Below are 26,108 nucleotides of genomic sequence, written 5' to 3'. Positions count from 1 at the left end.
TAAAATCTAGGTAACTAAATTCAATAGTATGTTTATGTATTATCATAAAAGTGACAGGAACACAAGTATCACTCAGTATCAAAATATCTATAATGCAACATGAGATGTTAATATAGTAAGGAAAAATGTATTACGATTATTTAAGTAAATGGAGAAAAATTAACATGGAGACAGAACAGAACTTCATCAGTTTGATGAAGAATATACCAAAAAAGTTATACTAAACACTTGATGAGGAAAATGTAGGTGCATTCCTTTCAAACTGGCAACAAAAAGGAATAGTTGTATTCACTACTGCTATTTAACCTAGTATTGATATAGAATTGGGAGGGAATACATAAAGCTGTGCTTATTTGCATATGAAGAGAGTGTTCTGTAACTTTGGTGTATGTGATTTTAAGCTATAAAAATGCATAATACTTCTATTCTACAACAAAAATCAATTACTATACAATCAATTGCCATTACTCATGAATTTTGTATTCTATAAAGTCACTATAAATACTGAATTAACAAATGCCAAACCATTGGTTCTAGGGTAAGTACAGGATTGTGTTTCTATGATCTTCTGGTTACGAGATTTTTATTAACTAATCAATTCATAACCTTGTTTTATCTATGCTTCTGTTTTAAAACAACTTATTTAATACGTATTGTTGATTCATTATGAACTTACAGCCAAGAGTGCAATAACTCAATAACTTGTGTCTCAACAGAATTTATCTAACTAACACACATATTTTTCCATAAGGCAAATCACAACCTAGTTAGGAATCCCAGACATTTTTCTATAAAAAATAAATAATTTACCATCTCCCTAAAAAAATGCTTTTTCTGTGAAAGATAGGTCCAGTTTCTGTTAAAAATCATTTAAAATTTTTGTTTTTGCTTTTTAGTTCTGACTTCAGGTAACTAATTCTTGCCAATTCCTTTTTGAGTGTTGAAAGAATTAAATTCACTATGTATTTACTGAAAATGTCTTTCAATATTATCTACACTTCTATGTTTAAAATTTATTTTTCCCTGCTAGAACAATTATAATTGCCCATTTATCATGAACTTTGCAGCGTATGTTTTCCCAATATCTGTCTCTTTTTCTATGGTTCCAATAATAGAACGAACATATGTATCTCTACTTGATTCTGTATCAGTAGTATGGTTTCATACTAAATATAAAGCTTTGGCAATTTTTACTTTGGCTTTAAGTACATTAATTAAATAATAATTTTTAACTAATTAACAATTACAATTTATACAAGTATCATTCTAATGCTTGCTGTTCTCATAACATATTCAAATAAACACACTACAATGTTATATCTGTGCACAGAAAATAATTTGAACTAAATCAATTGGTTGGCACCAATGAGGTCAGTGTTGACACCATTAGATATATTGTATGTAATAATAAAAATGATGATGCATGTGCCCGACACACACCACAACCAAACAATAATATCCTACATGTAGTTAAATATAAAATCAAAATAATAAGTTATGCATGATGGAAAATGTTTTACACTATTTCCATTTTTTACATTTAAATTAATTAAAATAAAATAAAATTAAAATTCAATTCATCAAATGTACTTGTCACTTTTCAAGTACTCCATAGCAATATCCAGCAGAGTTATAAGATAAATTAGAGATTTAAATGAGAAAGAGAAAAACCATATCCTTAATTGAGAAAAATGTTGGACAATACCTTAGTGATCTAGAAGAGTGACAAAAAAAATCTGTTATTAGATCATATCAAAATTTAGCATCTATATTCAATAACAAAAAGCATGGTCAAAGTTAATAGATAAAATTAGAAAGCAAGATGAAGTCAAGTGTTAGCAGAAAGGTGAATTATTCATCCCCCTCTTGCAATGTTGGTAGAAATATAAACTGACTTTAATTGCTCCAGACAGCAATCTGGCACTGTTAGTCAATTTAAACATAGTCACTCCCCAGTTATAACCCAGCACCTCTCAATGGCACACACCTGAGGATGCTCTTTGTATCATTCACTATGGAAGAAGGGGGTTGGAAGCCACAAGGGATGAAATCCCAGAAGAGCAGATAGGTAAAATGTGGTAGATGTCTGCCATGGAAGATTATTTAATACTTAGAGAAAACAAATTAGATGTACATAATGAGACATAGATAAATCTTTTTAAATAGTGCTTAGAAAAGGTTGTTAAACATTATATTATCATATCATATGCCTAAATTAAAAATATATTCACCCAAGATCCAACAAACATTTTTAAAGAACACTCCCAAAATACATATTAAACATATCACAATTGTTGTGTATAGGGTGGAAACAATGACAATGAGGTAAACTAATGCTTATAATGTGTCAAAGTAGGGAATGCAATTAATTAAATCTTCTATTTTTGAGGTCTGGGAATATTGTTTCTGTATTCCATTTCTGGCAGTATGACAGGATATATACTGAGATACCTTTCCACAAGCAAACAAATAAAATTCAATATAAAATATATGTTAAGATATGTTTAACATCTCATTCAGAAGCAAATAATGAAGTAGAAAAATGATACAAAGATGCAAACGAGCACTTAAGCCCTTTTTTCTCAGAAGCATCAACAGAACTCCATCAAAACTGATTTTTTCATTTGAGGTCCACAAATGGAGTACAAAGAATAAAAGATAAGTCTAGGTCTTTCACAAGTTTGGGCACCAAAGAGATATCTACTTAAATTCAAAAGCCAGAAATATATGGTAATTTAGAAACAAACTTACCTCATACAAAGGCCAAAGGGGAAACTCGTTGACCTTGGCTTTGGTGCTATGTAAAAGGGACAAATTCTCCCCTGAGGTTCATCCCTAGCTGGTTTTCACATATAATTTCAACTCACATTCCAGCTATCTTTATGGTTTAAAAAATCTCAAGCCAAGAATTTAAGTGGTCCCAGGTAATATTCATAATTTCGTAGAAGAAAAGACTAATCCTTTCTAGGAAACTCAGTTCCCACCCAGTTCTCAAAGAATACCCACAGATAAATTTCAAAGGATCATCATAAAGAATAGTAAGATGTAGAATATCATGAATAAAAACTAGTTGACAATAAAATATGACCAGGCATATTGGAAAAAGAAGGAAGCATAAAACTTCTGAAAAATATGTTTTAAAGTACTGAAATTTGAAATACAATTGTCAGCAGATTAGATACTGCTGAAGACAGATTTATCTATATAATAGTCAAATCTGGAAAAATTATTGAGACTGCCATGTGGAAAGAAAATGAGATGCTAAATATAAAGATGGACTAAGAGACATGAAATACATTGTGATGATTCAACATACATTTTTTCAGAGTTTAGACATAGAGAATGGGGCAATATCTTAAGTGGCAATGGCTGAGAATATTCTAGGACTGGCTATAAGACATCTCTCTTCAGATTCAGGTGTCCCAGAGAATCTCAAACAAAATAAAATACAATTCACACCTAGATACAAAATGTTAAGAACAACAAAGATAAAGAACTGAAAATTGGAGAAAATAAAAAAACCTAAAAATAAATGACAATTCTATTGACAGCTGACTTGGCCATGCAACAATGAAAACTAGAAGACAGTGGAACGATATCACTGAGGTGCTGGCAAAAAGAACTGCCAATCCAGATCATACAACTGGCAAAACTCCCTTTAAAGGATAAGGCAAAACTGGAGGTTTTTCTCAGATCAGCAAAAACTGATCCATAGGCATCTACTAAAGAAAATTCTAAAGACTGTTCTTTAAGAAGAAGAAATATGAACTCAGATGGAAAACCTGACCTTCAAAAAGGAATGATGAATTAACACACTGGTAAATTTGACAAGTAAATCTAAATAGTCATGGACTATATGACTAATAATAACAACAACAACATTAATATTAGGGTCTAAATAAAAGTAGAATTAATCCAAAATACTGAACAACAAAAAAGAAGCATATTAATCTTAGATCTCTGTACTGTTTAGAAGGAAGGCAGATATATTAGTGAACTATATATTTTGTTCATTATTCCCTTAAAAATATCTAAGATAATCATTAAAAAATAGAAATAGTGTCTATAAGTTCTGAAAGAATTGGAAGAGAAAGAAAAGGAATGAGAAATTTAAAAAAATAATCAATCTGAAAGAAGACAAGGAAGGAAGAGAAAAAAGGGGGCAACAATAAAACCACAAAATAGGAGAGTAGAAATGCTTCCAACTACATTAGAATTAAAGTAAAAGTAAACATACTGAACCACAGGTTAGGCTCCCCAAGGAGATACAAGATAGAGATTTGCATGCAGGAAATTTGCTAGGAAATGCTCTCAGAATCAACTCCTGGGGGAATGAAGGTAATAGAATTGGGCAGAAGGAGATGTTTAGCTGTGAGACAGTCACAACAAAGGCCTTGTCCACACCCACAGGGATCTCTAAAACTCAGAGGGCCCTTCAGAGATGTCAAACTGAAGCAAGGAGATTGGACTTTCATAGCCCTGTATTGACCAGGCATTGGTTGTGCATTAACCCTGGGAGGGAAAATGTGACTTTGGGTGAGGTACCTTTCAACAGCTGAAAGCAAACCTTGGATAAGAACAGAACTACGTGCCGGAAGCCACTGCCATGCCCAGTTGCTTTGGGAGGCAGTACTTCCATCCTAAGGACAGAACCTTGCCTGTGCACCAAGTTCCCACCACAGCCAAGCATTCCATTAAAATGTGGAAGGGTATTAGACTATAGTGAAAAAAATCCAGCTAGCTGTTGTTTACAAGAAGCCTACCTAAAACATAAGGACATCAAAAATAAAAGAATGGGAGAAAAAATACAGGGCAATACTGAAATGGTCCTAGCTATATTAAAAGGGGGAAAAAAGAAAAGAAAGTTGATCTACCTATATAAATAACAGACAAAAATGAAGATTAAGTTAAAAAAAGAATTAATAAGAACAAAGAAAGTCAATAAAGGGTCAATTCATCAGGAAGATGTAATGGCTAAACCTGTTTACATCTAATACCGTGGACTCAAATATACAAACTTAAAACTGATGTAAATGCAAGGAGAAAATGTAAAATCAATCACAATAGTGGTGATATATTTTTAACACAAATCAGTTATTGATAGATCAGGCCAAAATATTCATGGTAATTTAGAAGTCTTCAGTAACATAATTAGCAACTTGATCTAAGCAATGTGAAATACAGTATCCAAAACTGGAGAATAAATATTCTTTTTAGCCACACAGGAAACTTTACAAAACATGACTAAATATTAAGAGCATAAGCCAAGTCCTAATAAATGGTGACATCAATGCATTCTATAACCAAAAGATAACATATATAAACTTGTGACCTTTAAGGCACAATTCCAAGTAATTTCTCTGTTGAAAAATCAGTAATTTTTGTAAATTATTAAAATTTTTAACTGAACAGTTTTAAAAATGCTATATAGCAAAACACACAAGCATCTTATAGTCAGCATGGCCACTATTTTAAAAAATAATAATTACAAGTATTGGTGAGTTTTGGAGAAATTGGAATCCTTGTGCAATGCTGGTGGAAATGTAAAATTGTACAGCTACTATGGAAAACAGTATGGTAGTTCCTCAAAAAATTAAAAATAGAATGACTGTATGACATAGCAATTCTACTTCTGGCATATACTAAAAATAATTGAAATATGTTCTCAAAGAGATATTTCTACACCCAGGTCCAAAGTAATAGTATTCACAATAGCTAATTTATGGAAGCAACCCAAGTGCCCATTAGTGGATGAGTAGGTAAGCAAAATACTATATATACATAAAATGAAATAATATTCTGCCTTAAAAAGGAAAGAAATTCTGATATATGCTACAACATGGATTAACGTTGAGGACCTTATGCTAAGTGAAATAAGCCAGTGATAAAAACACAAATACTGTATGATTCCACTTAAGGAAGGCATTTAGAGTAGTTAAAATTATAGAGATGGAGAGTAGAATGGTGATTTCCAGGGATAAGGGCAGAAGGGAAGAATGGGGAGTTATTGTTTAATGGGCATAGAACTTCAGTTTTGTGAGATGGAAAGAGTTCCAGAGACGCAAGGTGGTGATGGCTGCTCAACAACATGAATGTACTTACTACCACTGAACTATACACTTAAAAATGGTTACTACAAATTTTGTGTTATCCGTATTTTACCACAATAAAAAAAATTGAAAAATAAGCCACACAGCATGCACCTAAAATGGAAAATAATAGGAACCTTATAGACTGAAAAACTGAAAAAAAAATGAAATAACCATCCTATTTTAGATGATGAAAGAGCAGCAGAATAAACCCAGAGAAAGTAGACAGAAAAAAATAATAAAGATAAAAACAGAAATTGATGAAACAGAAACTGTATGATAGATAAGAACAACAAAGCACTAAGTTGATACTTCTAAGTCTCATGAATTTAAGAAATCTGTAGTGAAAATTTTCACATTTAAAAGGGAGAATTCACAGAACCAACTTTTGGAAAAAAAAAGAAATGCACCTGTAGATGCTACAAACATCTATAGTTATATTTTTGGGGAAGGAGTACTTCATGTTTTAATATCTTCATAAAGATGATGAAGATATTAAATATAACTTGATTCCAATTTAATGTGTACACTAAAACACAGTGGATAAAGTTGTAGAAAAATATAACTTCAAAATGACTCAAGAAGAGGTTTAAAAAATTGGGCAGTCCCACAACCATTAATTAAATTGAACCAGTAGTTTAAAATATTTTTTAAAAGAACGTATTGTATTTGAGCATTGTGCAAGTGAATTCTAGCTGACATTGAAAGACCAAGTAATTCTAATCTTACACAAATTCTTTTGGAGTGTAGAAAAAAATATTACTCAATTCAGTTAATAAAGCTAACTTTCCTTAAACACTAACACTGGACAAAAACAGAAACAGAGAAATACATATCAATATCACTCATCTATACAGATGCAATAATTCTAAAAACAGAGAGACAGAGAGAACCAATTCTAACAGTGTATAAAATGTTACTACGTTATAGCTAAGTAGGATTTAATCTCAGGAATATAAGTTTTGGCATCAGAAAACTTACTGATAGTAGCAAAAAACATTAGTAGAGAAGTGGAAATAAAGGAGAAAAAAGAAAATTTTAAATTATTGAAATATTGCATAAAATAGGAGGAAGCTAAGAAAACTTAAACCGATAAAGGGTGCCTGTTGTAAACCTAGAGAAAACATTAAATGTAATCATGGATTGTTAAAAGCTGTTCCCTTAAAATGAATAAGACAATGATCTCTAATACCACACTACCCTTCATTAAACTCGACCTATTATAAACTACAAGATTGACACCGTTCAGTAGCAGAGAGACAAATGAATGTACAGAACAGAAGAGAGGACTCAGAGACAGATTTACACAAAGATAGTAATCTGATTATGAGGGAGCTGATGGAGATTTAGGGAAAATGGTGCAGAAAACAACTGTTTCAACATGGGGAAAAGTGATATATTGGCAACTAAGTCCAGCCAGTCCTGAAATTCTGATTTCTAGAAAATACCTTGGATGGTTGCACAGTTACCTCCTGAATTTACAATTCTAAGGACACTAAACAAGGAATCTATTCTGCCATTTTTCTTCTGGCATCACCGAACTAGTGGTACAAGTTCTAGGACTTTGGAGTCAGACAGCACTGGATCCTCCAGTTAAACAAGGTACCATTAATTCTCTTAGCCTCAGATTTATTATCTATAAACTAAACCTTGATAAATCCTCCTGGTAGACTTGTTGCAGGTATTAAGCAAACAATGCTTCTAAAATCCCCAAGCAGCTCTTGGAATGGAGAAGCCCTCACTGGGTACCTGCCCACCTTGAATTTGTTCCTACTCTAATCAGCCCATGGGCCACGGAGAACAAGAGAGTCACCCCCAAAACAGGCCCAAGGAGCCTCCCAGCTGAGCAGGTCGTACATCAGACCCCCTCCAGCTGCTGTGTTAAAGGCCTACATTCACTCTCCTTCCTTGTCCCATGTGGGCCCTCCAGTTGGTTACCTTTGTCATCCAACCTCACCTCTGCTCCCCAGACTCAGATGCACATCTCTGCCCTCGGGCACCAGCATCCACGGAATGCCTTTAGACACCTGTTTTCCTGGCCCTTGCTGGCATGATCCAAGACCTCCCACAGATACCATGAGCAAAGCCAGACACCAAACACCCCTTTCCCAAACTGCTGTTCAAAATGTCCCAGGCACAGTCTCTCTGCTTCACTTCTGCCTGCCTGGTGACAAACTTGCCTGAGACAACAGAATGACTCTGTACATTTGTACCATTTTACTTCTCTGAAATACTTAGGAATGAACATGTTCCAGGAATAGTAAAACATGAAAAATCCAAGATATTTGTTATTATATCCAATTATTAAAGCTTCCACTTCTTTATCTCTGGAGTATTGCTCATTCCATTACTATTATCTTCCAATCAACCATCCCCTCCAATTTCTCGTGCTGGGTTCTAATTGCACTATCCATGGGACACAGCCTTGAGCATGTCTCCCTGGTTTCTCATCTGATAGCCTCTAACTTCTTTATAAAGTCACTCTGTTCCTTCAAAGTGTCCCACCTTTTTTATTAGACCTGCTTTTCCCCAAAATCCTAAAACATCAAAGACATGGATCATTTGGGTCTTTGTGATATGTCTTCCACTATTACTCTAAATGTATCTTATATTCCAAACACATTGACATATATGCAATTCTCCAAAATAACTATGTTGTTTCTTTTTTAAAATAAATTTTTTTGGAAACAATCTCAAATTTACAGAAAAATTTCAAGGACACTGCTAAGAAGCTCCCCAGGCCCCATAATCCCTCGGTCCTAAAATGGTGCTCAATTAACCTTCAAAATTTTTAGAGTACATTTTCTATAGACAAAGAAATTGTCCTCTTTAAGTCCATCAAAATGAGAAATTATTATTGATACATATATATATATATATATATATATATATATATATATATACCATCATTCAATCCACAAACCCTACTAAAATTTTACCAACTGGTCCCAAAATATTATCGGCTAAAAAGCCAATGCGTCAAGTTTAGATTCATGTGTTAATGTCAATTATATTTTCTCTTTCATCTCTTTCAACCTGGAAAAGTTATTCAGTAATTCCTTGACTTTCATGTTCTTCATATGTTTGAGGAGTACAGGCCAAGTATTTTAGGAATTTCTCCCAGGAGGTATTTGTCTGGTATCTCCTCACAATTTGCGTGTTGTGGACATTCTGTTATGTGGAACATGATTCTGATTTGTCCTGTTACTGATGATGTTGATTTCTGACTGTTTAATTAAGGTGGTATCTCCCTTTTCCTCTACTGTAAAATTATTATTTTTTTGCTTTCAAATTAACAAGCATTTTATGTGTAGCTACTTTGAAACAATGTAACTATCCTGTGCCTCATCAAAGTTATAACTTATTCATTTATTTATTATTTATGTCAGGATAGACTCATGGTTTCCTATGTAGTTCAATGGACTATAATCCATTACTATCCTTATTTATTTTGATGCTCAGATTCTTCCATATTTGGATAGTGGGAGACTCTTCAAGTTGACTTCTATATCCTTTCTATGTGTTCCCCTTCAAGCTTCACTTCCTTACTTTCAGACACAACAAGATATTATAGGTTCTTGTCATATTTTCTCTGCCCCAGACCTGGAGTAAACCATTACTTTAAGGAGCCCTGGTTCCACCTGATGGAAAATGGTATTAGGAAACCAGGAATTGGGGCTGGCTGTGCTCACTGCCATTGAGTGCTGTTTCCAAATCCTTCTCAGTGGATGTCAGATAGACACCTATCTATAAAACTATGGATTCACACAGGTAACTTCAGTTCCACTCTAGAACCATAGCATCAGTTTGCTCCCTTCCCATGCTTATAACCCCCTACTTCAACAATAAAAACCTGGCTTTTGTTGTCCCTATATACTTACTCGATTAATTTCCCTGGAAGTAATCCCTCCCATTGGTGCTGCCCTTCCCTGTGCATGGATGTCTTTCTACCCCACTGGAGCTCAAACACCCCTTGCTGGGCTACAAGGCACAAAGCGGGGCCTTATTACAAGCTAAAAGCAAGGAAAAAAGGAGGGAGAACAGGAAAGCTTACTCCACCATGTCTTCTTCTTCCAACTATAAACTCCACTACAGGATCTGCTGCTTCCATTCACTCACCAGTGTCTGCAGCTTGTACTTTTGTGTTTTTCCCAGAGTTTTCAGTTGGTTTCTAGGAGGTCTGGTCCAGTAGAAGCTTACTCAGCTGTGCTTTTATTTTGTTTTGTTCTGCTTTGTGTTTGTAAAATTCTTTGTAAGAATTTTTCTTAAGGGTCCTTCTATTCCTAGTTACCTAAGAATTTTTATTATGAACAGATATTCAAATTTGTCACGATTCTTCATTTATTGAGTCAATCATAAGCTATTTCTCCTTAATCTGTAAATGCAGTGGAGTACATTGGTCAATATTCAAATGTTAAATGAAATTTTGATTTCCTGGAATAAACCCAATTTAGCTGTAATGTATTGTTCTTTATTGTATTGCTGAATTTAGTTAGTTAATACTTTGATCAGGAGTTTGGCATCTGTTCATGAGAAAGATTTGGCTATTAATTTTCCTTTATTGTGATGTTCTTCTCAGGTTTTGTATCAGGGTTTTGATAACATTTCAAAAATTAGTAGAAAGGTTCTTATTTTTCTATAGCCTATAAGTGTTTGGAAGAATTTTCCCATGAAATCTTTTGGATGAGTTTTCCTTGCTGGAAGGATTTCATAACAGATTCCATTTTTTCATTAGATATAAGATTATTCAAATATTCTATTCTCTTGGGTTAATTTTGGAAAGCTGTGTTATACTAAAAACAAATAATTTTATCTGAATTATTAAATGTATTAGCATAAAGCTTTTAAAAAATCCTAATATTAGCCTTTTAATGTCCATAATTTCTGTTGTAATGTCTCCCTTTTTATCTTCAGTATTGGTATATATGCTTTTTCTCATTCTTTTATTTTTCTGGCTGAGGTCTTTATCAGTTTGATTGGTTGATTGGCTTCTCAAAGAACTAACTTTCAAGTCCTCTGTCTCTTTATATCTAAGATGTAAATTTGATGTTTTCTTTTTCATCATTTTTAAAGGTAATCTGACAATCATTGTCTTTATTTGGAATATTGTCCATGTTCATTATTATTACTTTTATATTTATGTTTAAATCTATCATTTTAGTTTCTTGTCTATTTGTTGTACCTACTTTGTTTCACTTTTTTCCTTTCTTCCCTTGTTTTGATTCAATTAAACAATTTTTTTTAAACATTCTCTCCTCCCTTTATTTACTTGGTGATTTTAGTTTTTCATTTTTCTTTCAGTAGTTACTCTAGGTGTTACATGCTTCCATGGCTTATTTATAAGTATTTTGCCACTTCCTAAACAATGTTAGAGTTCTCTTTCTGCCCTAACCTATTGTTTTCATGTTGGGGGAAAGTAAATTTTTAATTTTGAGATAATTGTAGATTCACTGCAGGTGCAAGAAATAATACAGAGAGATTCCTGGCTTTCATATACTCTTACGGTAACATATTGTGAAACTAGAGTGCAACATCACAATCATGGTAATGACATTGATACCATTGGTCTTATTCAAGTTCCCCCACTTGACTTACACTTTGTGTGTGTGTGTGTGTGTGTGTGTGTGTGTGTGTGTGTGTGTATTTAGTTCTATCAATTCTATCACATGTGTAGGTCCATGGATCCAACACAACAGTCATGATACAGGAGTTTCATCCCTACTAGGATCCCTCATGCCATACTTTTATAACACTTTCTGTCCTGTATTCTGCCCATCCCACCCATATTCCCAACCCCAGATAGCACTAATCTGTTCTCTACTTGTATAATTTTGTTGTCCTGATTTATTTATACTCTTTTTGAGGACGTTCCTTTGCATGGGGCTCTTAGTGGTGGCTCTGGATATTACATGCTCGTGTGACTTATCACAGTCTATTGGTATCAGTGTTTCACCATGATGAGTGAAGCATGGTCACCCATTTCCACTTAGGTCCCTGTACCTTCCCCACTTTTATGTACCATTGTCATATCAGAAGTTGTTATGATTTTTATTTCAATCATTAAATATCACTTATAAAGCTCAGGAGGAGGGAGGTCTCTTGAATATACTGATATTTGTGTTCTTTCTCTGTTCCTTCTTCATTCCTGACATTCCAAGATTTCTTCTTCTGTCATTTTCTTTCTGTTTGAAGAACTTTCTTAAAGACATTTTTGAAGGGTAGACCTTCTCTTGACAAATTCTTTTAGTTTTCCTTCACTTGAGAATATCTTATTTCTCCTCATCCCTGAAAGATGATTTTCCTAAGTAGAAAATTCACAGTTATCAGTTCTTTCTTTCAATATTTGAAAAAATGGTCTCTATATGACTTCACAGTTCCAGACAAGTAATCCACTATCATTCAAGTTGATGCCCCCTATAGAGAATGTATCTTTTCTCTCTGGCTGCTTTCAAGAATTATTTTTTGTCTTTAATTTTTACAAGTGTAATTATGACCTGTCATAGCATGAATTTCTTTGAATTTATTCTATTTGATCTTCACTTGGTTTCTTGAATCTGTAGGTTTATGTCTTTCCCCAAATTTGGGAGTCTTAGCTCCCAATTTCTTTGAATCTCAAGTTTTCAGAAACATTTCTTTAAATACTTTTTTCAGATCTACTCACTTTCCCCTTTCCTGCTTGGACTCCAATGATAGAATGATAAATCATTTGTTATTGTCCCTCAAGCCACTGAAGCTCCGTTCATTTCCTTTTTCAGTCTATTTTCATTCTAATGTTCAGACTGCATCCATTGTATCATTTCGGTCTCAAGTTTACTGATTCTATTTTCTGTCCCCTTTATTCTATTGAGACCCATCCAGTGAGGGTTTCTTTTTATTATTTCTGTTATTGAAATGTTCAGTTCTATGATTTTTTAAATTTGGTTCTTCTTTCTAGCTTTTATTTGATAAGATTTTTTTAAATTTGTTTCAAGAGACTCTGTAATTTGTTCGTTGGAGCATTATTATGATGACTGATTTTAAATCTTTGCCAGGTAATTTCATCATCTGATTCATCTCAGTGTTGACATCAGTTGATTGACTTTTTCATTCAAGTTGTAAATTTCCTGGTTCTTGGTATAACAGGTGATTTTCACTTACATACTGTGAATTTGGATTCTTATGTTCAGAGACTCTGGGTCCTATTTAAATTTTTTAAACATCATATTTAGTTTTAGCACACAGGTCCTGACCTCGTCTATGGACTATAGTCCCAAGGACAATCTAATATTCAGAGGCTTGGCAATATTATTTTCTTCTGTTCAGTGTGTCTGGTTCTGCAGGGACTCCCCCTGATCCCTGCCAATGCTGCCAGAGAGACAGAAGGAGTCTTCCCCAGTCAGCCTACTTGCTGCCTCTAGGTGGGGGAAGGGACTCTCCAGTCCCCAGAGAGGAAGACAGCTTCCAGGGCCAGGGAGGTTGTTATAGTGGAAATTCCCTTGCCTGGGTTGTCTGACTGCCTGGTATCCCTAGGTGGAGGAAGGGACTCTCCATCTCATGGGGATTCTCTTTACCGTCCCCCTGCCCTACACCTCAGTCAAAAGTAACCCAGCCCAGGAAGCTCCTTTGTTCCCACTGACCTACAGTTGCCTTCCCCACCCAGATATTCTAGGTGACTTTGAAATTAGGCTGTTTTTTTTTCCATCTAATTCCCCCTAAGATTTTCTCTTGGTTTTGGGGGTCTCAGCAGCCTGACCGTGATGTACTTAGATTTAATTTTCTTTGTATTTATACCATTTTGGCTTCTCTCAGTTTCTTGAATCTGTGGGTTGATGCCTTTTATCAAATTTGAACAATTCTTGGCCATTATGCCTTAAACAACATTTTTTTCTCCATTATTTCTGGTCTTCTGGAAATCTAATTACATATATATGTGACCTTTCCACCATGTCCCAAATGTCTCCTATATTCTTGTCTATATTTTCTACCTACTTTTCACTCTAAGTTTTAATCTATTTTCTTTCAACTCATTGTCACTTTACCTCTGCCTATTTGCTCTTAAATGCATATCTGTAGTTTCAGTTATATTCTGCATTTTAAATTGTCATTTGATTCTTTACTTTTTATTCTCTCTTGTTTTCCTTCTTGTTATTTATTTCCTTGACTGTATTGCAGTTAAATTAAAACCAGTGTCCAATAACTCCAATTCCTGGATTTCCCATGATTTTGATTCCACTCTATGTTATTCCTACTGATATTTGGTCATTTGGTCTTCCCTCTAATTACCAAATATTCTGGTAATTTGATACTGCATGCTGGACATTGTGTACAAAAAAATATTAGTGGTATTTTGAGATTCTGAGTGCTTGTACAACTCTTCTAGGAATGATTTATTTTCTCTTACTAGCAGATAATTAATGTAGAAGCAGGACTGAGTTCCTTCAATCTTTATGATGCTGGGTCTACTTCTGGTTTTGCCTCTATGGGTTCCAACTGAAAGCCTGGGTTGATCCGGGCCCAACTTCCCTCATGGTTCCTGAACTGTGATTTTGGTCCATTCTCAACCATAAGACCAGAGAAAGCTCTTCTCCACTTCTTAGCTTCCCAGAGCCACAAATATTCAAAAACACTTTGAGGGGAAATGTGGCACCAAATTTGGAGTTCATTTATCTGCAAGTCCCTTATTTTCAAGAATGTTGTCCCTTTAAGTCTCTGCTGTCTTGACAGGTCCCCAGTACCTCCAAAAATGTTTTTGATCTATCACTTCTAGTTTTAATAGGTAGAAGGGTTTGTCTACAATAAACTGCTTGATCATTATCTGAGGATATTTATCTCTTTACCATAAATTTTAATACCTAGTAGTAATACATATACATAATATCTGCTCTTTTTGATAAATTTTGTAGCTAGTTTCTTAGTGCTTTCCCATAAACCTTGGTATAATTATTTCAGTTTACTAGAATAATTTTGCAGAGTTTTGGACTAAGCTATGTCAAGAATGAATATCTTTACTATTTTTAGTTTTTTCTGTTATACTTTCAACAATGTTCCTCTTACATGTTCTGCACATTTTTATCAACACATTAATGGATAATATTATATAACCATATGAATAGAACTTTGTTATTAGTTATTTTAACTAGTTCCTGCTGGCACCCATGCTTATTATCCATTTTTTACTTAGTAAGTTTTAATAAGAGTTTTAGTGACTTGTTATGAACTGTTTTCAGTATGGAATTTCTTAGCGATATTAACATTCCAATAGGTATTGTAAATATCCATGATGTTGATTTAACATGGAGCATTTCTCAAATTTATTGTCTTGGAAAGCCTTTGTTTTTAATATACCAATTAAAGTTAATTATCATGGGAATTGTATTCCATGGATACTGTTCAGAAAATGTTTCCACAGACCTTGTTATTAAAATTAAGTATAATCCTGGTTTTAATCATTATCAAATGAAATTCCCACCTTGCAAATCAAATCCATGATATATTACAGTTAGTATCTTCAATATAGATACATACATACATACATATATATATATATATATCTCAATGTATATTTTGATGCAGATATATAGGTATAAATATAAATATTTTAAAAAGTATATATATATTGCACATTCATTCCATTGCTTAATATTTTATCTCTACAAACTTTTGATCCCAGTTTTAGTCTATACTTCAACTGTTTTCAGGCTATGGAAATGCAAGGGTGTCATGAATGTGTCCCACGAACCCTCACACTCACTTGTACACGCAAGTGGGCATCACAGATTGGTCACAGAAAATACAGCTAATCAAACACAGAACTTTTTGCCTTTGAGTCAAGAATCCTTTACAGAACTGCTTTCTATGTAGCCATAGAAACATGTCAGAATTGACATACAAGATAAAAATTATCCTATCTCTGCAACAATGTTTGTCATTTAGATGACTATTAAATTATTTGATTTCCTGGTTCATAAATAACATTGACATATGGATTCCATTTTAACCCAATTTTAAAACATTAAATTTACTTTTCACCTCTAGTCCTTTGATACCTTAACTTTCCTATTCTTGACTGATTAACTGATTCATTTCTTGGTTGGCTGAAAAAAATTTTTATGTCCTCATTAAGAGGTTATATAAGCAGTATATCCTCTTTGAATATCTGTAAGTGTCTTTTTATAGCCTCCGTATGTAGATAATAATTTAGCGGCATGTCACATTCTTGAGTCATATCTTTTGCACTAAAAAATTCTCTAGGTGCTTCTGTCTTTTTCTCATGATATTGTTAACAGAGCAGAGCTATAAGATAAAGATATGTGTTAAACATTTGTAGGTACTCAACTTCTTAATTTTCTTCTTTTTTCTTTCTTGATACTCATAAGGGTTTTTGTTGTTGTAACTAAAAAGTCTTGCCAAGATAGGTCTGTAAATTTCATTAATTTGGCCTGAACATCAGTGCAGAAAATTAGTGCAGAATATTAGTTCCAGAAAACTGTGACCAGTTTTGACTTTTTTACTTCTATTCAATTGTTTTATTTCCTTCTTTTAGAACACCTATAATAGTTGGCCATTTTATCTTTAGCCTTTTATCTTTGTCCTCCATAGCTACCATCTTCTTTTGCAGCTTTTTTTATCTCTTTGGACCCATCCCTAGAAAGCTAGTAGATTTTCTCCTGGTTTTTACTCCACATCACTGATTTAATTTTCAACTTTGTGAGACTCCTTCTTTACTGATACAACCAGTTTTTGGAATGCATGAACTGGTATAAAATTCAGTAAGGCCTAAACTCTGCCTTCAATATATTGGTAGAAATAAATATATATGCAATTCAACAAACAGATTTAAACAAAGAAAGAATCTAAATGAAGAGAGGTTATTTTTTTAAAAAAAGAATCTCATGTTTTAAAAGAATCTGGAGTTGAAAATAATAATAATAACTGAAATGAAAAATTTCCATAAAGGGCTCAACAGAAGATTTGAGAGGACAGACTAAAGACTCAGTGTTCAAGATAGAGCAACAGAAACTGACTAACAAAGGTAGAAGATTAAAAACAGATGAACAAAGCCTCAAGAGCTGTGGTACAATGTCAAGTATATCAACATATGGGTAATGGGAGTATCAGAAGGACAAGAGAAAAGGAGATATATTAGAAAGGTGGCATAAAAATTATTTGAAGACATACTGGCTGAAAACTTCCCAAATTTGATGAAAAATATATTGATCTATAGACCCAGAAAGCTAAATAAATCCCAAATTGGGCAAACACCAAGAGATGCACACCTAAACATATCTTAGTTAAATTTTTAAAAGACAGAGGTGAGAAGAAAATCTTGGAAACACTGAGAGCAAATGCACTCATCATGTATAAGAGAACAACATTTATTAATGCTGTCTTCTCATCCAAAACAATGGAAGCCAGAAAATGATGAAATGACATATTCACAGTGCTGAAGGAGAACTGCCAACCAAGAATTACACATCCAGTAAAATAATCTCTCAAAAATGAAAGAGAAACAAAAATATTCTCAGCTAAACAAAGACTGAGAGAATGTGTTGACAGCAGATCTGTCTTATAAGAACTACTAAAAAGAAGTTCTTCTAGCTGAAAGTAAGTTGCACCAGAAGGTAATGTAAACCCACAGCATAAAATAATGAGCACTAGAAATAGTAAATATGTGATAAATATAAAACACTCTATAAACATTCTTTCTCATTACCTGTCTTAAATTCTTTAAAAGACATAAGATAGTGTACTACTACTGTATTCTTAAATTAATGACCGACATAGACGTAATCTATGACAATAAAGGTTAAAGGAAGAGTGAGGGAAAGGAGATATATTGGAAGAAAGTTTCTGTCTAAAGTAAACATTGATAAATTACAATGTATATTATACTCTCTGGTATGATTATTAAAACATATTTTTTTAATTTTTCAGAATATTTTAAATTTTGAAAGATGGTATTAGCTGGCTGTATCAAGACATGAAGTAACCAGTTTTGTTGAGGATGTGGCGAAAAGGGAACTCTGGCACTTTGCTGCTGGAGATGTAAATTGGTGCAGCCACTATGGAAGACACTATGGAGGTTCCTCAAAAAACTGAAAATAGAAATACCAGATGACCCAGCAATTCCACTCCTGGAATTACCTAAAGAAAACAAAATCACTAATTCAAAAAATGTATGTGCTCCTATGTCCTATGTTTATGGCAGCATTATGTAGTACAATAGCCAAGACATGGAAGCAACATAATTGTCCATTGACAGATGAGTGGATAAAAACGATGTGGTACATATATATAGTGGACTATTAATCAGCCATAAAAAAGAATAAAATCTTGCTATTTGCAACAACGTGGATGGACCTAGAGGGTATTATGCCAAGTGAAATTAAGTCAGACAGAGAAAGGCAAATACCATCATTTAACTTATATGTGGAATCTAAAAAACAAAGCAAATGAACAAACAAAACAGAAATAGGCACAGAGAATGGACTGGTGACAACCATAGCAGAGGGGGATGGGAGGAGAATAATATAGGTGATGAGGAAAAAATGAGTACGAAAGTTTGATATCTTGATCTAGGTGATGGTTACATGAGTATATATGCAAGTCAAATGCATTGAGCTGTACACTAATAGATGAGTTTTAAAGGACTAACTTGAGGGAAAAATAAAACTAAGATCAGATATTCTGAAAAACAAAAAAATAAAAAGTAAAAAATAATATCAGAGAAGTTAAAAATAGCGCACTAAAAATATTTATCTAACACAAAAGGAGGCAGCAAAGGAAGACTAGAAGAACAAAAAAAGGACATGAGACAAGTAGAGAACACTGTTTAAAAAATCGACAGCCATAAATCCATTCCTATAAATGACTATATTGCATGTAAGTGGATGAAACATCCCATTCAAAATGTTCAAATTGTCTGACTGGATAAATAAAAAAGAAGCAAGACCCAACAATACGCAATATGCTGACTATGGAAAATACACTTTAGATTCAAAAACACAAATAGGTTGAAATCAAAAGGGTGAGAAAAGATGTAACACATAAACAATAACCATGAGAGAGATGAAACATCTATTTAAAATGTCTATATCTATAATAGCAGATAAAATAGATTGTAACAAAAAATACTGCTAGAGACAAAGAGGACATTTTTAATGAAAAAAGTTCCATATATCCAGAAGATATAAGAACTGTAAATATACATGCACTTAATAACAGCCAAATAATATGAAACAAAAACTGACAGAATTGAAAGGAGAAATACCCACTTTATTAATCATAGTTGGAAATTACAATGACTTCTTTTCAATAATTGACAGAACAGTGAGTCAGAAAACTAACAAGAATATAGAAGATTTAAACAACTTTCTCCACCAGCTCCACCTAATTGATATTTGTAGAATAGTCCATCCATGGACTGCAGAGCACATATGAAATATTCTCTAGGATAAACGGTTTCCTAGGCCACAAAACAACCTCAATAAATTTAAAGTATTGAAATCATATAAATATATTCTCTGAGTACAATGGAATTAAATGAGATCCACAGCAAAAAGAAATATGGGAAAACCCCAAATAATTGGAAATTAAATTACATACTTCTTAATAATTGTGGGTCAAAGGAAAAAGTCATAAGGGAAATTTAGAAGTTTTTTAATTGAATGGAAATGAAAAAACATATCAAAACTTATGGAATGCAGTTCAAACAGAGCTTGCAGGGCAATTTGCACCTTTAGCATCTATATGAGAGAAGAATGTCCCAGATCAATGACCTAGGCTCCCAGCTTAAGAAACTGGAAAAGGAGAGCCAACCAAACCTCATGCAAGCCGAGGAGGAGCACACACCACGTGCTAAGACTCTATTGGACATGGAGCATTCTCATAGTACAACCTAGGGTAGAATATAAATTAGGCACCAGCATACTTTGTCTTCAAAGGGCCAGTGAGTAAATCGTGTAGGCTGTTTGAGCTGTAGGATCTCTGTAACAACTATTCAGTTCTGCAGATGTTGCATGAAAGCCATGGACAACTATTTTAAAATATAAAAACCATTCTTAGCCTACAGATGGAAGTAGGCCAAATTTGGCACATGGGCTACAGTTTTCATTTCTCTATATAGGTGATAGAGTAAAAAACAAGAAATGCACTGTAAACATTGAGCCCTACTGAGGAAGGCATTGTAGCTTTTCAGTCCTGTATCCCCAGTCAGTGAATACACAAGATAACAGAGTTCAGGAGAGGTGTGGGCATGCCATGGAATCTCTAGGATTAAAAAGGAGAAGCAGCTGGCTTACTGGTAGGAGCAGTTTCTAGAAATGTGATTATCTCATTTTGGTAAATCCTAGAGGGAAAGAACTAAAGATGTAATCTAACAGAGAGTAAATAGCTACCTAATATCTGTACATCATTTCATTAAATCTTCACAAAACCCACTGTTTTACAAATACTGAAGATGAGGTTCAGAGAAGTTAAGAAACCTGCCCAGGATCCCATAAATACAAGGAGGCCAAAACAAGAATAGAAGAGGTTTGTAACCCCCAAGCTCAAGGTTTTTTCATGAAACCAGGCTTACTCACCTTGCTGGCCATGAGCTCATTCTTTGCTGTTTCCCCCACTGCTGTTCTTAGAACTTCTCTTTCAATATTAACACACAGAGATCACCACCTCCTCGCAGGGAACCATGCGCCTGGATTCTAGCAACAGTTCTGGGGCACTTCCTGCAGGCCCCTGTACCTGTCACTCAGCATGTCCGAGCCAAAAGCTTCCCAGTTGTATAAGGGGCAGAACATCCACCCTACCCAGTGGGAGATTAGGAAGGCCTAGGGAGGTCATGGGAGAGAAAGTGTTCTGAGAAGCACAAAACATTCTGCAAATTGATGGTGGAACTGTCCTAAGTCATCTGTGGCCTAATTTTTTCTCTTCTTGAAATGGACACACATTTGCGAATAAATCGCTGTGCTTTATAAGCATGTGCAAGCTCTTCCTACATGCAGTGCGTGACTGGAAGAGGCCCTTGTTTTTGTGCAGGCCTCAGTGTGAGAGAGATCTGTATCTGTGGGTGCTCAGATATCTAGGACACCCTGTTCTGTTGATAAGTCAATCTTTTACTGATTGGATTTTCACTTATTTTTCCTAGTAGCTCCTTCTGGGTAATGGTTGTTCCTGGAAAACTGAGTATACACATCTAGTACTCACTGCTGCCTCCAAATCACGGCAGGAGAGGTGGCAAAAACTCCTCTAAAAAGGAGATATTGGGTCTGTCTGTGACTTGGAATCCAATGAACCTCAGAATGCTTAAACTTTTAGGTTTGATAAGCATCAAGCAGTTGAACACTTATCTGGAAACTTTGAACTTTCAGTGCCTACTTGGGTAGGAAACATCAAGAGATTAAGTTTTGTTGCCTGATTTCCAGGACTTCCTGATTTTTGAAGGGACCAGAAATTCTTTGAAAAAGGAAAACAGTAATGCTGTTGTGGTGTCAGGCTGGACTGATGGGGCGTAGAGAGGAGGGAAGCAGCCTGGAGGGCCCAGGAGACCCCCTAACAAAGCCTGCTTCACAGGCACCTTAGCCCCAGGTTCCCAGATTCTGAACAAACAGTGGATGACTGCTGTTGGGGGATTTCTGGTTTCCATTCTAAGTGGGGATTATATCTTCCTTTTGGCAGGGGGTAGTGCAGGAGGCAGCCCAGACCATTTGCTCTTTGAATCTCAAATTCCTCGTCTGAAAAGTGAGAACAGAGATAACCTGCTTCAGGAGGTTTTCAGGGACTAATAAAGCAAGACACGGTTCCCGGCACATCTGAGGCACCAAAAATGCCCTCCCCCAACTTCTCCACTTTCCCACCAGGAAAATAAGGTGGAAAACAATAGACAACTTTTATTGTTCTAATAAGGGGAGTGCCCAAAATAATGTTGGTTATGGAATCAGCCAAGGGCCTCATGGTGGTGAAGGGCTGATGGTTCTAGGATTTCTGCTCTGGGCGATGGTCTGGGGCCTGCACCCCAGAAGAGGTGGACGGCTGAGGGTGCTGTGCAGAAGGAGTGTGTGCCCCACTACGTCTCTGTGGATTAGATCTCAGGCTTCGAGGAGGTCACTAGAACCTGTTTTTCAGTCAGAACTTAGCTTTTCAGTCAATTAATTAACCTTTTCTTCTGAGTCTGGGCATTTCCAAAAATAATTGGCATTATTCTTAGCTGCAACAATTCAAAAGCATAATGGCAGGAGAAGGAGAAGAGGTCCCTTCGGTGTCTCCTGCCTTTCCCAGATGAGGTAAGTGAACTGATGAGTCATTGCTGGATTCAATTCTCATTTACTGGCTGCAAACCTGCCCAAAGTTGGACAAACAGGAAGTGAACTGACAGAGGTCTACAGAGACCAATATGAGGTGGCAGGGTGCTCTCAGCACCAAGGGTGCATGCTAAACCACAAAAACAACAGTAAATTGCCAATCCAGGATATTTCAGACTAACAAACCTGACCTTTATTTAATCTGAAAATGCGGTAAGAAACATTTTACTACTCCATCATCACTTATCATCATCCTCATCTTTCTCATTTCTCTGCCTTCTAAATGCCCTTAAAATTAGAATTGACCTGCTTGGTAGTTTCTCTCTAACAATATAGCATGTAAGCATATATGACACAGACCGTGTACATTTTGTTCACCACTGCATCATTAGCATGAGCACATTTCCCTACACACAGGAGGAACACAGTAATTATATAACACTATTTTTACTGTGGACTTAAGCCCCATGAACATAAGTGCCCTCTGTCTTTTTCTGCCTATGTGTCCCTGACTACAGGGCTTAGCACCTTGCCTTCTGCATAGCATGTATTCAACAAATACCTAATGAAGGGATGAATTGATGAAAGTCTTGAACATTTATTGATTACTTCCTGGAAAATGAGCTGAAGAGAAAATAAATATAAGGCCAGTTCCATGCCCTTTATGAGGATAAAATTTAGGTGAGGAGGAATGATACAGACACGGAGTTAGAGTGCAGTGTAGGGTTAAGCTCCACACAAAGTGTGCGGAAAGAAAATACTGATGAGAAGTCACCAGGGGAGAGATGGCAGAGGGCGGGGGTGCCTCCTGGGGGATGCTGAGCCTGGAACAGCCTCACAGGAAGGGCCACAGATGGAAGAGGAAGATGAGGAGGCTAAATGTTGCTGTGGTCTGGATGGATGTTTTCCTATTTCCTCTTCCAATAACACTCCATTACAAGGAAAAAAAGAATGAGTCCATACACAGATCTAGTGGAAGCAAGATTTTAGATCCATCTAACTCCCCAAAGAACATTTCTTGTTCCACATGGGAATTCCTCCCCCTGGAAAAAAGGGAGGACACATTATGTGAAAGGAGGATGGTGTGAGGCCCAAAGAGTTGGTGTGACTGGTGAAAGCGAGGCTGAAATGTGAAGGGAAGTGGGGTTTGCTGCCAGGGCGATGATGCTAGAAAGAGCTGATGCCGACCAACGAGTCTCCAGACGCAAGGTCTGCAGTGTGGCCTTGTTCTGTGCTTAGAATTAGGTTGATGGGACATTAAAAGGGGAATCAATATTCTAGAGGCTGATACTAGGGAATCAGAATTAGTCAGGCTCTTACATAAGATGAATAAAAAGGGGAGAATCCAGAGACAGAGAATGAGGATTATTGCAAAGGCCCAGACAAACTGGCTAAGAGCCTTGCTGAAGGGTCATTCATTCATTCACACTCAAGAATCTTTTAAGATGCTCTTCTAGGTGCTAGAATTATAGAAAAGGAACAAAAGATAAGATGTTTTTTCTAATGGCACCTGTCTTCTAGATGGGGAGACACGCAATTAACAGGAAGAAATCACTTGTGTCAAAGGGTGGTCAGCACAGTGAAGAATGGACAGAACACAGGGGCTGGTGACCAGTGTGAGGTGGTGGACAGGGAATGTCTGTCCTAGAGACATTATCTCTGAGTGGATGACGTGTAGTGGCTGAGTGCAGGCTTGTGGGGAGAGCGTGGGGTGGAGACCAGGAAGAGGAGAGGCCCAAGGACCTGGGCCCTCTGTGGGCAGCAGTGGGAGGGAGCCTGAGTTACAAAAGTCTGGAAGGAGGGCAGAGGCTGAGCCAGCAGGCTTGGGATGGAGTGTGGGGAGGAAGATGTGGATGAGAGAGCCCCCAGGAAGGAGGCAGCTGTAGGTCTGTGCCGCCCTCGGATGGATGGTAAGGAAGAGGCACAGGGGTGACTGCAGCCTGGGGAGTGTCTAGGACTGCGAGGCACAAGGAGAGGGGGGAGCTTTGGTCCAGGGAAAAGGGGAAGCTTTAGGTTCTGTGAAGAAGAATATAGGAGACAGAGGTGGCCTGTGACTCATCTGTGGCTTGAGGCCTCTTTCTTTTAAGGGCCAGACTATTTTCTTTCATACCAACGTGGGATTTCTGAGTTGGAATTGTTGACTGCACCACAGAACTGATCTGCCCTGCCGCGTGCCTTGAGACCGCGTGGTCACAACTACCTGGACCAACGATGTATACATGTGAAGCTGGTAAAAATGCCACAGGAACATGACTGTCGTTTTCCCATCAGAACACACTTCACTGGTTGTCAGGTTTAGTTACATAGAGATAGCGCTCCTAATTGCAAAATTGTTTTAAAGTTGACTCAAAAGTAAACAAACAAGCAAAACAAGCAGATACATGAAGAATGAAATCAGTGGACCTGCTATAGAAAGGAGGACAGAGGGTGGCAGGCATGGGGGAACCTCCCCTGAGAACTCCTGGGTGAAAGATAAATATGCCTTTCACTCCGAGCTTCCTTGTCTTAGAACCAGAACAAAGAAGGAAAATGGTGGGACTCACACAGTCTGGTCGTAGTAAATCTGGCTGCTTATCTGGTAAAATAAGTTCCCTTGGCTCTGAACCTCCAAGGGGATATTCATATACAGAGCAAAGTTATTAGTAACATCCTTGATGGGAACGTTGCCGGAAAAACAGTAATTTGAGTGACTTTTTCTTTCAACAGTGCTTGGTGGGAAGAGACATCATCCTGCTAAATTGGAGTCTGAGAGGCTTTGTGGGGCAGAGATGAGGCCTGGCTTGTCCCTTCCTCGAGGTATGGCTTGATGCTGGGACGAAGATGAGACAGCCCTGAAGCTCCAGTCACTGCTATGTTCTCCCAGCAGATGCTGTTTTGGAGATGGTGGGTCACACTGAGCAGACAGGTGTTCTACCTGCTGCTGCCTTGCCAGCTCTGCAGGGGGTGGGGCCAGGCCCACTGCCTTCCTGGGCTTCTGCACCTCCCGACCCAGAGACCCCGCCGTCTCCTCTGGTTGCGCCCACTAGGACCTGCACAGACCCACACCTCGGAGTTTCCTGTCACCCTTTATGCCTGTGCAATGGTGTGCAGTTCCCTCCCTCCCGAGGGCCTGTATTTTTGCAGGAAGACCTTTAGAGTTGACTTCCTGGAGAAACTGCTGCTTTTGCCTCTTATCCTGGTTTCCCTAGGACATCAGCTTGGGCAAACACCTCCACCTGGGTGAACCCCACTTTGTCTGGAGATCAGGGGGTGTTTCTTTTCTCTAAGCCCCTCCACCGTGCATGTCTACCTCCTCCCCAGAGGCTTGTCAGAGCTGCCCTTCCAGCCTTTGTCCCTGCAGCCTGCGCCCCCCACTGTCACTGCCTCAGCTTATCCTATTTAAAATTTGTAATGAAACAAAAATTCCAGAAGCAGGTAATCACAAGCTTTCCCTGTGTAAAAACACAGCTTGTTTCTATCACGGGCAAACTGTGCTCCTGACACACGTTTCAGGATGGCCAAAGACTCGGCTGCATTTACATAACATTAAAATCATTCTACATGCGTGAATAACGTGGACCTCTTCCCACATCTCCCTCAGGGCTTGCCTGAACAGATGCCTGCCTCCTCTCACTTTGGAGCCCTGTGGATGCTTCTGCCCCACCCACTCCCTCATCCTGGAGGCGGTGGGCCCCTGCCTGTGAAGCCCAGGCCACCGCCCAGGGCAGGGGCAAGGCGGCCTGTCTCCTCCCTCCCAGCAAGCCTT

This window comes from Manis pentadactyla, chromosome 7 (genome assembly GCF_030020395.1).
Source record: "Manis pentadactyla isolate mManPen7 chromosome 7, mManPen7.hap1, whole genome shotgun sequence".
In the NCBI taxonomy this organism is placed as follows: domain Eukaryota; kingdom Metazoa; phylum Chordata; class Mammalia; order Pholidota; family Manidae; genus Manis; species Manis pentadactyla.
This window is presented reverse-complemented; position numbering follows the sequence as displayed.